This window comes from Mastigoproctus giganteus, chromosome 10 (assembly GCF_048544385.1).
Source record: "Mastigoproctus giganteus isolate SK-2022 chromosome 10, ASM4854438v1, whole genome shotgun sequence".
NCBI classification, from domain to species: domain Eukaryota; kingdom Metazoa; phylum Arthropoda; class Arachnida; order Uropygi; family Thelyphonidae; genus Mastigoproctus; species Mastigoproctus giganteus.
This window is the reverse complement of record NC_143584.1, coordinates 177,052,393-177,069,266: the sequence shown is the minus strand read 5'-3', so window position 1 is coordinate 177,069,266 and position 16,874 is coordinate 177,052,393.

Genomic DNA, 16,874 nt, shown 5'->3' with positions numbered 1-16,874 from the left:
ATCGTGCAGCCAATTATCTCTCTTCGGCACACGCACCTTCTCAATGTGAGGATCGCCTATTCAAAGGCAAATACAATCTCACTGTAGTACCTCGCAAATCCAAGTTATTTATTTCCCGGCTCAGTCCACACACTAAAGTAGAAGTTTTACATGAATTCATCAGAAACGAAATCGGAATGGTAGCTGAAGTTCGTGCACTTAAAACTAAACATCCATCCTACGCTTCTTTCCTGGTGACCTGCAATGCATTGGATGAAAGAAAACTACTGGATTCCCTGTATTGGCCTCCCGGATTAATAACCAGGCCATTCAAAATCTACAGCAAGAGTACAAATAATGTGGAGAAGAATGATAGTTAGCAATCACGGTGCACAAACAACTCTTGTTCTTTTCTTTTCCAGGCCTCTACTGATCCTGTATATATAGGGAGAGCTGATGTTGCCTGTCAGCAATCTCTTCACATATATTATCAGAACTGTAGGAGCTTAGTGAATAAAATTGACAAATTTAGAATCTCGCTCTGCTCTCTGGAGTTTGATATATATATCTTCACGGAAACGTGGCTACACGATGGAATTCTGGATTCGGAAGTGGCAGCAGTGGGCTATACTGTCCTCAGAAGAGACAGGGGATCTAGGGGAGGTGGTGTCGCGATAATTATCTCAAACCAATTTGCAGTTACAATGCACAGGACTTTCCAAAACATTGAAGGAATCTTTTGTCAGCTGAAGGTTCTTAATAAAACTGTTCTCATTACAGCTATCTACCTTCCGCCTCCGGTCGATCTTCTTCTTATGGAGAGGCTGTCGCAAGCACTCTCTGAGTTTGAAACGTTTTTTCACCAGTCGGATGAGGTGTACTTGTTTGGAGACTTCAATACTCAACACTCTCCACTAGGCATCGAGAAGTCAACCGCTACAACTAAGCTGCTATATGACATCACGTCAGAACTGGGCCTCAAGCAGTATAACAATACTTGTACTAGAGGCAAGGCAATGCTGGATCTCATTTTTGCATCCAAGCAGATCCGTATTTTAGAAGCAGTTTCATTTCTGCCGTCTGATCACAAGGCTTTAAGCTGTCAAATAAACATATCACAGAAGAATAGATGCACAACTCCTGTTCCAGCCAAGCTGAACTTTAGGAGAGCAGACTGGCAACTATTAGGGCGTGAGCTCGATTGCATTGATTGGTTCTCCTTCCCACGGATTAATGATCTTGACGCAGTCACCGATCATCTTATTAGCACAATCTCCTCTATCATTCAAGAGTTCATACCTCTTAGTAAAAATTACAGGAATAGATTCCCTCATTGGATCACGACAGACATAATTGCGATTATACGAGCCAAAGAACAGTGCAGAAAACTCTTTAGGACGACACATGATGAAGCATATATGGCACTGTTCAAGGAACACAGAAGTAACGTTAAAAGGATGATCAGAAATCAGTACGCTCGTTATATGCAATCAATTCAACACAGTTTCACAGTAAATGGAGACCTAAAGCCATTCTGGAACATGCTAAAGAATTCTAATAACTGCTCAACAGGAACAAGGATCATTGATTCCGATGGCAAGCCTATAACCTGTGACAAAACTAAAGCAGATCTTTTGGCGACCTTTTTCTCCTCCTTTTCAGAGAAAACAGCAGCTACTGCTGCTTCAGCGTATCAATTTCAAGTTGTTAAGGATGATACACTGAATAATCTCTCGGTGGACACAGACGATATCATTCAAGCGCTTCGGAAACTAACAAAAGATTTTTCTGCAGGCCCAGATAAGATTCCACTTATCTTGTGGAAGAAATGCTTTCCACAACTTAAATATATAATATTGCATATATTCAATCTTTCCGTTAAGTCTGGTATCTACCCCACTCACTTCAAAACTGTTAATATTATTCCTATCCCAAAGAGAAGTGCAAACCACTCACTAGAGAATTACCGTCCCATCTGCCTTATGAACTCGCTGGCAAAAATTCTGGACACTGTCATTCACCACCGATTAATGGAATATTTTAATCACTTCATCAGCGACTGCCAACGTGGCTTCACCAGGGGCCGATCAACTACCACTAATCTTCTCACCATCTGGCAACAGGTTCTAGACACCGTCGATCGCGGGGGACAGGTTGATGTGATCGACACAGACCTTACTAAGGCTTTCGACAGTGTCCCGCATAATCAACTTGCTCAAAAACTAAGCCACTATGGAATACTTGACCCTTTATTATCCTGGTTGATGAGTTATATCTCATATCGAAAACATACAGTGATCATCGGCCAGGAAGTCTCAAGGGAATTTTTTCCATCGAGAGGAGTACCACAGGGATCATCTCTTGGGCCTCTTTTATTCACCATCTTTATCAACGATCTACCGCAATTTGTTGAGAGAGGTGGTATCAAGATACTAATGTTTGCCGATGATGTGAAACTATATTCACCTATCTGCAGTCCAGATGATGCAGTTAACCTTCAGACTGCTCTCAACTCTTTTGCTGATTGGGTTGCTTTGAATGGTTTGGAGGTTAATACTATGAAGTGCAGCTCTATTTCCTTTGCCGCTACGAGGAAAACTAAGCCTTTAGTTAATGAATATTACATCAAGGAGATGCCGATTTCCAGAGTTGACGAAGTTAAAGATCTGGGAGTTACTTTTACCGCTACATGTGGGTTTGATAAACATGTTAGGAATATATTAAACCAAGCGAAAAAACAAATTGGCTTCATTAAACGGCAGACGTACAGATTTCAAGATCCTCAGTTCTCTGTGCTCCTATTTAAGACAACTATACTCCCTATAGTGGAGTTTGCTTCTCCTATATGGAACCCACACTATGCATACTTGATACAGCAAATAGAATCGCTCCAGATGAAATTTATCCACTATCTTTCCAGACGTAACCCCATGTTTTACCACAGAATCTTCTACCGGAATCTCTGTTCCTACTTCAAGCTTCAATCTCTGGAAACTCGGCGAACTGTTCTTGATTTAAAACTGTTGTACCACATCTTCGCTGGATCAACTTACCTGCCGGATCTTCTATGCCATATTGACCTTCACGCTCCAGTGGTGGCTACTAGACAGAAGACTACTTTCCACATCGGTAACTCCAGATTAGAGATATCCAGGAACTCCTTCTTCAAAAGAACATTGGCACTCATGAACAAGTTTGACTTGGATATGGTTGTGAACAAGAAACAATTTCACAGAAATATTTGGAGTAAATTGACCGATTGACGGATGAGTTCTGGCCCAAAGATGTCCTCATTAATTCGTGTGTGTGTGTGTGTGATGATGTCTCCTGCAGCAAACTGCTTTCTGCGCGTTTACATAACGCTGGACTTGACGTCATGAATATCTTTTTATTTTTGTGAATTGAACTTTTCCCGTTTCCATTGTACAAAGTATATTAGTCTACCATTTATTTTTATGTTTGTACAACCTTTGCTCTGTTATACACTTTAACTGGGCGAATGCCTGTTGTGTATATTATATGTTAAAAATAAAATAAAATAAAACTGACGACCTGAAGAATACCCCGGGGGCTCACATCTATTATTATTACCCATATGGTGCAAGGAATCCTGAGGCTTATGCTGCACGAGCCAAAAAAAAAAAAAAAAAAAAAATTGAAGTTACCCTGACAGAGAGAGGGAGAGATAAGAAGGAAGGCATCACCAAGAAAGAATGATGATATCCAGCTGAGGACCCTGGGTTTGCCAAGCCAATACTCACCAGATGTGAGCCTCTACGGTTAATATTTTAGGAATCTGTGGCCTTTTGTGTGCCTTAGCCTTAAGGGACAAACTTTAGCTTGAAGACATCTGAAGCGGATATAACTAAACTGCATTTAGTTCGTGTGTTTTCTTTAACCCGCTTAAACCTACACATGGATGACCAACAACTTCCTAATACTGAGGAGTTTCTTCCGCCAGTATCTACGGCTGAAAGTTCTGGGTTATTAAATCCACAAGTTGCCCTCGAGGGATCGGATGATTCTGAGTCTTCGCAAAATGAAACTTTTCGTCAGAAATCTCTTTCCACTGAACAGATGGAATTGGATGGCGCATTGCAGGACTCTGCAACGCAAAAAACACTGGCTAAAAATATACAATCAAGAGTTGGATAGTGATATCGCAAAGGGGGAGCCAACGAATGACAACTTGGACACAGGCTCCGAAAGTGAATTGAACTTACAAAAAAAGCTAAATGAAATGGACGCACCTGTCATTCTGGGTACCATATCGAAACTGCATAATGATTTTTCTGGGTTTCTCTCCCAAGAGGGAAACAAGATTACTAAAACAGCTGGTAACATCCTAAGAGAAAAGTGGCATAATGTGGAAACCGTGACAATGTCACTTCTCATTGAAAACGAAAAACTAAAGGCACTTAATCAGGAGGTACAAAACAGAACAGATCTCCTTGATAGAATTATAAATACCTGCCCGGCATTCGTGATGAATTCAGATGCGGCCAGACGAGAGAAATCAAAGGATCCGAGGTTATCGATTCTCAGCTGATAAGGGAGTCACACCTGTCATGTTCAGAACCTAATCATTCTGAGTTACTACCTGCTTCTCCTGTTCCTAGATCATATGCAGACACTGTTCGAATATCGGTACAAAAGACTGGACAACCGAAAGTTAAAACTGATAATGTTATTATTCTTCGAGATTCAGACACCACTGGGTGCAAAACAAGTGGCGAAGTTAAAAATCTCGTTACTAAGACCCTCAAGTCTGATCTTAAGACTGTTAAAATTAAGTCCCTACGCATGATACGAAAAATGGGCACACTACACAGTTTTGTTCCCACGAATCCCCTTCGTGTGGTCACTGTGCCCACAGTGGTCATGTTTTCTCTGAGTGCCCTCATAAGGAAGAGGCGGCTTGCTGCGCAAACTGCAAGCGACGTAAACGGGAGTACTGTACAGCCGTTCTGTAAAGAACAGTGAATGTCCTGAATGTAAAAGAGCATTAGAAACCGCAAGAATAAGGACCGCTTATGAGTAATTTGACTCATTACTCTGTACATAATGTAAACAACACTACCTCTCTAAACGGTTCTACGCCAGTTTCGTCTGTGAGGGAGAAAGGCCGTCTGAGGATTATGCAGATAAATGGGCAACGATCTCGGGCAGTAGCTGACGAGATTAGGCTTTCTGCCGAAACAAATTGTATCGACATTGTCGCTATACAAGAGCCTTATTTTGCACGCGTCCAGTCTGGACCACAGTCTAAACTCCTGGGTTACTCGTTAAAAATGAGAATAATACAACCCGTTGACCAGAATCCCAAATCTTGTATATTAATTCTTAATGACTCTTTAGACATCACGGTTCTTCATGGATTTTGCACTCAGTTCTCTACCTGCGTTCTTGTCACACACTCAGTAATGAATTTTTACTTAATTTCTCTCTACTGCCCTCCATCGGAGGACTTTAAATACTTTGGGACCGAACAGCAATATATTGATCTCATCGGACGTCAACGCAAAATCAAACTTTTGGCACAGCTCTTCTACAGATGCACGTGGCCCTCTCTTGGAGGAGTTCATAATTAATCATTGTGTTTCAATTCACAACAAGCCTAATCACCCTCATACTTTCTCAAGTTATGCAGGAGAATCTAATATAGATATAACGATGACAAACTCTCACTTCGATTTGCGGCTTACTGACTGGACTGTGTATACGGACTGGTGCACCACCAGTGACCACAGAGTCATCTTTTAAATTCTTTCCCCTGATTCTACCGTTCCATCTTCACACACTTTCTCACAGCCAGGATTAATAAGATTTTCCATCAGAAATATTGACTGGAATGCTTTTGACTCTTCCATTTTTCTGGACCTTGACGAACAGAAACTTGCTTCTTTTGAAACCTCACCTATTTCTCATCAAGTGAACTATATTCAAAATGCTATAATAAAAGCGTCATATACGTCTTCTAGGAAAAAGAGGGTTAATCAGAAGACGTGTTCATGGTGGACGCAGGAGTTATCCCAGTTAAGAAGGGAAGTTCATCGAGCCCATAGGTACTACCAAAGACATAGAGACTGGCCCCAAGTCGACATTAATCGTTTTTACCAGCAGTATTCTTCATTGAGGAAAAGCTACGTGAAGGCCATTGCCTCTCGAAAGCGTGAAACGTGGATGAATTTCGTTCACACCTCTGGAAATGCTAACCCTTCGGGTCTTCTATACAAGATTGTAAGAGGAAAACCTCTAGTTCTAACATATTTGGCTCAATTGTGGCGGACTCCGTGGAAACACTGAACTGGCATGATTCTGCAAATGCAATCTTAGATGCTCTTTTTCCGTTGGATGATCCTACCTCAGACCTACCTGTTCATTCTAAAATCCGATCAGACAATGACTTTTATGTATCCTCAACAACCACCGAACCTTTTACGTTGGATGAACTGCGGGCTGTCTCGCATAAAGTTAATGTTCAGAAGTGCCCAGGACTAGATCTTATAGAAAACAATTTTATTATCAGAGTCTTGAAATTAAAACATTATGCTCTTCTAAACTTATTCAACAGATGCCTTCAGGAAGAAACTTTTCCGGAAATTTGGAAGGTCGCTCTAGTTAAGTTTATCAGAAAGCCGGATAAGCCTCCTGGAGTGCCTAGATCGTACACGCCGATCGCTCTGCTGGCTAACTTGGGTAAATTGCTAGAGCGACTAATGGCCACTAGATTGAATATCCTACTGGTAGAACAGGATCTGCTTTCAAGGAGTCAATATGGGTTCTGTCCCGGACGTTCCTGCGAGGATGCTCTTGTGGATTTTGTCTATTCAGTTCAAAACTCGGTACATAAATATACCCTGGCCGTTTTCATCGACTTCGAGGGTGCTTTGGTGGGAGAGCGTCCTGGAGCGTCTGCGATCAGTAGGTGCTCCAACCACCTTTACCTTTTAATCCGTAATTACTTTGCCAATAGAACCATAATAGTCAAGGCTAAACATAGCCAAGTATCAAGATCAGTATCTAGAGGGTGCCCACAAGGCTCTATATTGGGTCCTTTTACATGGAACATGGTACTGCAGCAGTGGCTCTCCCGATCTTTCGGTAACGTCAAAATAATAGCGTATGCAGACGATCTCACCATCTTGGTAAATGGTAACTCTAGGGCCGATCTTGAAAATACCGCAAATTTTGTTCTCCGGGATCTCTACGATTGGACTGTGGCCAATAAGCTTAAAATCAGCTTGTCAAAAACAAAGATGATGATTCTTGGATCAAAGTTGGATATCTCTCGTCCTCCGTTGGTCAAGATCAACAACATTCGTCTCCTCATAGTTAAAGAGTACAAGGTTCTAGGAGTGGTAATTGATTCCAGTCTCAATTTTATTTCTCACTTGACAAACTTATCATCTAAAATACGTAGATTTACTGGTGCAATTGTTAGGGTGTCCCGTGTTGAATGGGGGCTCTCCAGAAAAACTTTAAGGATCTATTACAATACAGTTTTCCTCCCTCTAATCACGTATGCTGCCGGTGCATGGTTTCACAGGGCACGGCTCAAACACTTCAAAGCAAAACTCGCCTCTTGCAGAGAACCATTTTGCGGTGTTTAGTTAAGGCATGCAGGACAGTCTCAACGCAAGCTCTGCAAGTACTAGACGGAACATTACCTTTAGACTTGCAAGTTACTTATAGAGGATTTTTATACAGACTGAATAGGCAGATTGAGACCGAATTTCTTAGAATAACCATCAACCTTCAAGATGATGCTAAAAGAGAAAGAAGGAGACTGTGGAACGAGTTAGTAAACATCTGGCAGTCCCGATGGGATACAGCTCGCGTTGGTGCAACAACGAGAAAATTTATACCACAAGTTTCATTTCTCCTTGATAAACGTGTTCGATTGTGGTTCTGCATGGACATATTCACGTCGTACCTGTTGACAGGACATGGATCGATGAACCAGAGTCTTCTTAGGTTCAAATTATCACAAACAGACCTATGTTCGTGTGGATCACCAGAGAGTTGGGATCACATCTTGTTTCATTGCTCCCTGTATGACGATCTCAGACTTCCTCTTCAAGCACTTACCAATTTTCAACCAGGACAGGAGTCGTCTCTGCTTCAAAGCTCGGAGTCATATCAGATTCTTCAGGCTTTTGCTCAAGGCGTATTTCTTCGAAGGCGTTCAGTGTCGACAGATCTCAACAGGATGCAGCACAATGGTCCTGCTGATGCATAGCTGGTTAGATCTCCTTTAATAATACATAAACACAAATCCTCAAGAAATGAAATTTTCCTCGGCCTGCAGACAAAATTAAGTGCTTTCTTCCTTTTTTTTCCCCCTCTGGAAAGAGCCCCCAGAGGATCCTGGCCTACCTTCTGACAACATTAGGAGGGTCAGAGTCTCTTTTGAGACAGTACGTGCTTTACATGGACTGGCCCACCTTCCCGTGGTGTGGACGAGTACCCAGAATCATCTGTCCAGGTGACTGATGCTTCTGGGTAGCCAAGTGGCCAGACACAACAACAGAACACACACATAATACACACAAACCGACGTCACACATATATCTGGCCCATTTGTAGTGATACTGTTCTTCACAGAGATACGAGGCGGAGTTGAACAAACGTTCTAGGAGCCGCACTTTACAAATACACATATCCACTTAGTACCGTGCTAGGGTTGGAGGTTGAGAAGACGAAAGAAGATATTTGTTGACATTGGACTTGAACTTCTGTAGACTGTAATTTTCAGGAAATACGAATGAAGGAAGGTTGTTAGAGTAAACGAAGAAGATGAAAAGTTGGTTTTGTGAGTCTGAAGTTGGACAATAAATGGATGTTGGCTGGTGGCTGCACGTGTTCGGACTGTTTTGAAAGAGAGAGCGGGAATTATAGAAGCCAATTTTCAGAAGAACAATGCCCATGGTGTTATCTGTATAAAAAACATGCAGCAGAAAGAGTACGTCTATGAGACAGCGAGTGGAGAAAAGTTAGAAGACAGAGAGCCATCTACCATCACCATCAGTAAGCGATCAGAGAGAAAACTGGATAACCAATTACTAAAAACAGTTGGCAAACCATAAGATGGAAGCTTGTTTAGAAGACATTTATGCCAAACACGATCGACAGCATTCGAGATGTCAAGAGCAACTACTTGTGTTTCACCGAACCTTTCCATTGAATTAGTCCATAAATGGGTAACATAAGCCAGAATATCACCAGTGGATCGACACTGACGGAATCCATACTGCAGATCGTTGATCAGACGAAAGGTTTCTAGGTAGTTTAAGAGTTGGCGGTTAATTGATTTCTCCATTACTTTAGAAAGAGTAGAATTAATTGTAATGGGATGAAAATTGGATGGGAGGGATTTGTCACCCTTTTTAGGAACTGGCTGGATATGAGCAAATTTCCAAACAGAAAGAAAAACACCTTTGCAATAAGAAAGTGAAAAAAGGCGGACGGCAAAGAATAGGAATAAGTTCAGGAGAACAGGGTTTGAGAATAAGTGGAGAAATACCATCGGGACCTGGAGCTTCCTTATCATCAAGATTCGTCAAAATCCTTCTGACATTCTTTCGACGGAAGACCACAGGAGGCATTGAATGGAGCGTGTTGGGAATGGTGGGAGGTGTTTTACCAAGATCATTAATACATGAGTTGGAAGAAAAATGGGATGCTAGCAGGTCAGCGTTATCCTTGGCTGAAGTGACAGCAGAACCATCTGGTTTGGACAGAGGTGGGAACAGAGATGGGCAAATGTTGTGGCCAATAGCTTTGGCAAGAGACCAGAATGCTCGGCTACCATTAGAGCAAGAAGCAAGTTTTCTGCTCTTAGCCTGTTCAAACTCTAGTTTGGACTGATTAATAACTGCTTTACAATTGTTGCGAACTTTCGTGTAGGCAGAAAATGAAACTGAAGAATTAGAAACAAGCCAATTACGATATACAACATTCTTTTCTTGAACAACCTTAGCACATTTATTGCAAAACCAAGTTTAGATAAAGGACGAGATTTTAAAGTGGAGTGTGCGATAAAGGACTCCATTCCTGCAAGAATAATTTCACTGACACGATCTCAGCAAACGTTGACATCATAAGTTTTGAAACAGTAATCCGACCAAGGAAAAGAAGTCTCGCAGGTCATCCCATTTTGCATTTTTGTAATGCCAAACAACACGAGGTTGGGAATAGCCATGCGATCAAGGTTCCATTGGAGAAGGGACAATCACCAAGTTCTTATCTGAAGTTCGTAGAGGACCGCTCACTTCGACCATATACTAAGAAGGGTTGTTTGTGAGAAAAAGATCAAGCGTATTGGCTGTATGATTAGGATTGTCCATTATTCTTGTAGGTAAATGAACAATCTGTGCTATGTCATTAGTAATTGCAAAAGCCTCAGCATCTCGTCCTGCTGGGTCGATGTGACTAGAAAACGGAAGGCAGCGGGAGTTGTGAACGTTAAAATCACCAAGAAAAATTACCTCACTGTTAGGAAAGTTGGACTGGAGAAAGTCAAGTAGCAAACAGAGGAAGTCAAAGAGCTCCAAGTGATTGGTGGAGTTGGGAGAACGGTAGAGACAACAGATGAATTTGATACAATGCGATTAAGGAGTTTAAGCCAGAGAAGATTCCAAGTTGCCAAGTCTCTGACAGGGAATATCGCAACGGACATATGGACAAGTACCACCTTTGAGGCGGAAGGAATCATACAGAGAATAATTTGGGCATCTGTGATGAGCAGTACTTGAATCAACCGATAACTGAGATTCTGTCAGAAAAAGTACATGGGGTTTGGCAGACTGCAAGTGGAAATGGACATCGTTGAGATTAGAATTGAGACCACGTATATTTATGATATGAACTAGGAAGTGCTTGGGAGGTTTAGATCTTTTCGCAGATCAGCTTCCTCTATTAGTTTGACAATTCATGGTGTATTCAATAGTAAGAAAAAGTGGGGGGAATATGCTGTATGAAGTAATTAAATTTTTGGAAATGGCGTAAAAAGGTAAGACAATTCCTTGACATATCGTGGCCTTGTCAAGGCCCCCTGCATATACACTACCCGCACTCCCTCCAGTCACTATCTGGCAGAGTAGAGGTAAGAAGATTAAAAAACTAGCTTCGGTCCGGCGTAGTAACTAGCGGCCGGCATGCGAACACCGTTTTAGAGCTGTACCCTCGAAATGTAAGGAATATTGGATCTGGCCACGATGTCCATCATAACCTCAAAAGTCATCAATCACACTGCATGATGGAAGAGATAGGGAAGGGTTGACCGGAACTCAGCTCTTGAGACTAAACATGGGTTCCACCACTTCAAGCCTCCAATAAGCAAAGTGGTGGTATTTCACCGGTTGATGAGGGTCATCTTCCACCTAGTACTGCCTGGTAACATAGAGGGGCGGCGTTCCTCCATGTGGTGTGGGCGCCACACCTCGACTCCTGCTTACGTTGGTTCACACCTGGGTGGTCACCCACAATGTGCTTGTGCATGCAGGTTATACCCAGGATTACTAAAAGTCCCACCATCGTGAAGGTGCAAGCAGAGGATTTGGCTGTCACAGACCGTCCGGACCTCGCCGAAATTGGGTCCACTTGATTTCAATGTCACCCGAATATCAGCATTTTAGACTCCCAGGTAGCAAGTACAGCTTGTCTGGCTTATCTGATAGAATGTCTGTGACAACCTCAAGGACCAAGGAAGAATTTAAGGGATCTGTAAGAATATCTGCTGCTAGTAGATATTCTTCCAGAGCCCTTAAAGAAAGGAATAACTTTCTTTAAGGGCCATTTCGATACTGTATCAAGATTCGTTTCGGGAGGTCGGTCGAATGAAGAGTAATTTTTTCATTGATTTCGTCTCAGAATTCTGAAATGAAAAATAAAAAAAAAATAGTTACAAATATCCGACTATTAGAAGAGAAATTTTAAGGAAACAAAGTCGATAAACATTCAATACATACCTGTAACATCTTTTCAAATATCGATCACATGACTGTAGTGCACTTAACTCTGTGTGTCTCCAGGGCCGTGTCGGAAGCTTCAGTGGTGTCACGTGGACTGTCATAAGTTGGATTCAGCATTTACTGCTGCGCCTATTGCGTATCACAACCATTAAAAATCAGACAAATCCCCACTATTAGCCCATTAGCAATTTGGCGGAAAATATCCACCTAGCTCCCTGAAATAAATGAGAAATAAAAAAAAAGAAATGAATTATTAATCGTGTTAAAGGCTGTTATATGTTTATTTACATATATTGTGACCAGATGGCAGCACTATATTAAAGTGCTGAATGCATTATATTAAATAGCACGAGAACCATAAAAAACTGTTAAACGAAAAAACTACGTTTGTAGTTTAAAGGGACATCATGTTATCTGCATCTCATATTGTGCTCCTCCTTCACAACGAGTTGCCATGTATTGCACTACCTCGAATAAGTAACGCTTCACTAAAAGAGAAGACCATTCTTACTTATTCTCGGTGGGCACCCCCCCCAGACGGCACCGTTTGAAATATGGTATGGAATAAAGATCTCTGTTATCCTCATACTATCCCTACTAGACTTAGGAAAGCAATGTGACCACCAAGTTGGCGGCCGCCTGGAGTAGGCCTGCCCTTCATGAATTTTAGGGTCGTCCCCCTCTTACTCACTCCTTTTATTACATGATTAATGAAAATTGCAAAAACAGGAATAAAAATGTAAAAACGAGAAGATTAAAAAAATTGAAGCCATCATAGTTCCTCGTCTGGGTCTGTATACATTGCAATGAATACATTTTTGAAGGTACTGTATAAATGATGCATTAAAAAATAAATACCGAATTTTTATGAAACCCTATTTTTTATTGTTGTAAAACAAAACCCAATAGCTTTAATTACAGATTAAGATCAACAGAAATACATATAAAATGATCGGTGAAAAAAATTTACTGTATATCTACAAAGAAAGAAAGCTAACTAGGTAGAAAGCAATCTTTATTCGCATTCACAAAAATTCAAGCCTTAAGTAAATGAATAATATCAATAAATAATAAGATTCGAATTAAAATAAGTGTGAACATAAAACCTCAGTAACAATAATATATATATACATGACATGCAGATGTAAATGAATAAAAATAAATGCATAATAAAATATACAGAAACATAAATATACACCGCAGTAAAAAATTAGACATAAATATATATAACAATTTTGGAGTAATTTTAAAGTAACTGATTAAAACAGAGTTCACTTACTTCTGTCGAGTTAAATCTACTTTTAAATAAGTAGATTTGAATTAAACGAAATATAAGAATTGGTGCTGTTAGGTAACAAAGGGCATTTACTGTAGTAGTGGGGGGGAAGTGAATGAAAGAAATTTATTTAGCTTACCAAATGTGGGCGTTGCGTACTGAGGAGGAAAGGCAGTAAGGTTGTTTTTGTCTCCGCATCAGCAACTTCTACCACTCTCTTTTCCTCCTCTTTTAAATCAGCAGCATCTCCTCCTTTTTTCTTCCACAACCGCTTCTTATTGGATGCTCTAAGTCCAGGGTCTGATCCTTGATTTTCCGAATATCACGTGATGCATAAGGAATCCATTGCCTCAATGGATACCGTCATGACTTTTGTATGGCTACCAAGGTGGCTCCGCAGTCACATGTACTGATTTTGACCATTTTGCGCAAGCGAGAATGTTACTCAATACCAAAAACACTTAGAGAGTTCTGCCGCTGTACTGTGCATGCTAGCCTAGGCTTATGTGGCATGTACATCTACATGGTCTCTTCTATGCTAGTTACGAGTGGGTGGGCTTTTCTTAAGGTTTCTTTTAATATTGTACCTAATTTTGAATAATATTTGCTTGATTCTGCAGTCCTTTTTGATGGAATTAACAGTTTTTTAATTAAAATACAGGTGCTCGCTTGATAATAGATATGTTTGCAATAAAGAAAACGAGATTAGTATTGAATTTTTCAATTATTAAGGTTTATTGTATTCAAAAGGGAAAGGTCGGATCTACACCACTCGTAATATTACACGAAATATACATTTAAGTTATTGATTGTTTGCAAACGGCTTTCCGTCTTTATCAAAGTCTTGCAGCGTTGCCAATGTCAACTATCGTGAATAAGTCTGTTAATTTAGAGGGTTTAAAAACGCTCATGAGAGGTAGTCAAAATATATTTCAGCCAAACATAAATGAGCTTGCCTCCCAAATATTTAAAGTAAATTATATTTATAAAATAAATTAATTATTCGCTATACTCCTGTCCTTCAATCTTATTCGCCATCTGTAATTCAAGTGTGTATTTGTTGAGGAGTCAATGCTTTTCATTGCTTTGCTAGGCAGTTTTTTTCATTCGACTTTACAGTAAAATAAAAAAATTAGTCACTTTTGGAGAGCAAACTATTAAAGTAATGGCAGCTCCATCTGTTGACACTTTCAATAAATGAAAGCCAAACAGAGTGCAACTACATTGAATGACTCCACGGCTGAAAGTTTAAGTCACAGAACCTTGCCCTAGCAATGTTGTGTACGGGGCCAACAGCAACAAATCAGTAACTTGAAAAACCAGCAGATGGTCCCTTCGAAAGTGTCGTAAATAAAACTGCATAAGTAGAGAGTGAAGACAGGAACCAAAAAAATGAAATACACTCATCTGATCCAAAGTGGCAGTTACCTGAAACAAGATGGCTTGCAGCAACCAAGTGTTAATGGGGAAATAAACAAGGCAGGTGTTTAAAACAAATGGAGAGAGCGGTATGCCTCAATTAAGTTGCCAATCTTGTTTCCTCGCAAATTCAAAGTGACTTATAGAATCTGACGCGATACATCCGGCCTGTGTGGTGAGTGAGGGAACTGACGACCTGAAGAATACCCCGGAGGCTCAAATCTATTATTATTAGGCATATGGTGCAAGGAAGCCTGAGGCTTATGCTGCACCAGCCAAAAAAAAATTCAAGTTACCCTGAGAGAGAAGTAAAAAGGCATCACCAAGAAAGAATGATGATATCCAGCTCAGGACCCTTGGTTTACCAAGCCCATACTCACCAGATGTGAGCCCCCAGGGTGATCTGTTGAGTATGGGTTTGGCACACCCAGGGTCTTGAGTTGGATATCATCATTCTTCTTTCTTGGTAATCCCCTTCTCCTTTTGACTCCCTCTCAGGGTTACTCGGGAACTTTTTTCCCTGGTGCAGCATAAGCCTCAGGCTTCCTTGCATCATATGGATATTAATTATACTCCAATATACGCTGCAACTTTGTAATTGGCTGTTAGAACGGGGGAAAGAAGTTATTGACAGGTTGTGACTCCGCCTGCTGACTGCATCCCCCTCTTCGTTTAGGCGGACGTCGCGTGACACGACGTCACTGGAGCGCTGAATGCGAAATTCGTTGCATATACTGTATTTTAATTTGAATGCTGGTTTCTGTTCGGTGCTTTGCTGTTCGTTTGCTGGTGTTTATAATGTAATACGTCACGTGATTGTAGTATGTCACTCTTCATATTAATCTCAAGCAAAAAGTCAGTCCAATTGTGCAAAGCAGGTGTAGAAATTTGAGAGCGGCATATTAAACTTAATATCGGCTAATCACTTCCAGATCAATTCTATACACTGAGTGGTCACTGAATTAACCCCCCCTCCCCCGTATGGAAACTGAATGCGACTGGTTCACCACGTGAGGTACGAGAGTGCGCAGTTAATCCAGTGGTGAGCTATTGTGTTCGCGAGAGCCCATTGTTATTTTGTTTTTGAAAATTTGCGAGTTCATGTTTGAGACGATTATTTATTTCACAAATGAAATCGTGGATGTAATTATTGAGAGTATCCAGAGTCAAATCTACGGTGGGATGAGCCGGGCCCCATTCCCAGCATTTTAATGGCGCAATCGATCAGTTATTTTTTTTTTTAAATTGCTTCATTTTTGATTTAATTTTAGTCGGACTCTGTTTAACGAACTTCTTAATAGCGAATTTTTTTGATTTCCCCCTTTTGGTAATTACATTTAAAATAGTTTCCGTTGAACGAAGGAAATTTCCATGTAACGAACGGATTAGGAGAGAACAACTGTGTATGCATTGTTCGCCCCTCTCGCCTTCAAGAAAATTAGGCAAAAGTGCTGTTGCTAAGCACAGTTGTAATCTCTTTGGCTTAAAAGATTGCCATCTGCAACTTACTGGTACCCTTAAAACCTATCCAACTTCCTGTCCCACATTTCATTGTATACTATGGTGTGGTCAGAAAGGATCTGGAGACAAAAATAACTTTGATGTGATATACTTGGATTTCAACAAAGCTTTTGATACTGTTGCACATACAAGACTACTGAACAAATTGGAGCAGAATGGTATTAAGGGCAAGTTGATACAATGGATAAAAGGGTGGTTGAGTTAGAGAAGACAGAGGGTGGTAATCAATGGACACTGCACTTCATGGATTAATGTGGAGAGGAAGTTGCCAGAGTGGAGTTCCCCAGGATTCGGTGTTGGGCCCAATCTTGTTTTGCATATTTATCAATGATATTGATGAAGGTATATCAGGCTTAGTGTCGAAGTTTGCAGATGATATTAAGGTTGACAGGGTTGTTAATGACAGTAATGGCAGTATGCTACTGCAGCAGGATCTACAAAATTTGGGCAGATGGGCTGAGAAGTGGAAACTGAAGTTTAACCTTGAAAAATGCAAAGTACTGCATACGAGTAGAAGTAACCCCAGTGGGACGTACCAACTGTGTAGTACTACACTTAAGGTGGTAGAAAATGAAAAAGACCTGGGAGTAAATGTGCAGCCAGATATGTTCTCTGAACAGTGCAAACAGGCTGCCAGAGCAGGTCACGGGGTATTGTCAATAATATACAGGGATTATGCTAGTAGGCAAAAGGCGATTATTATC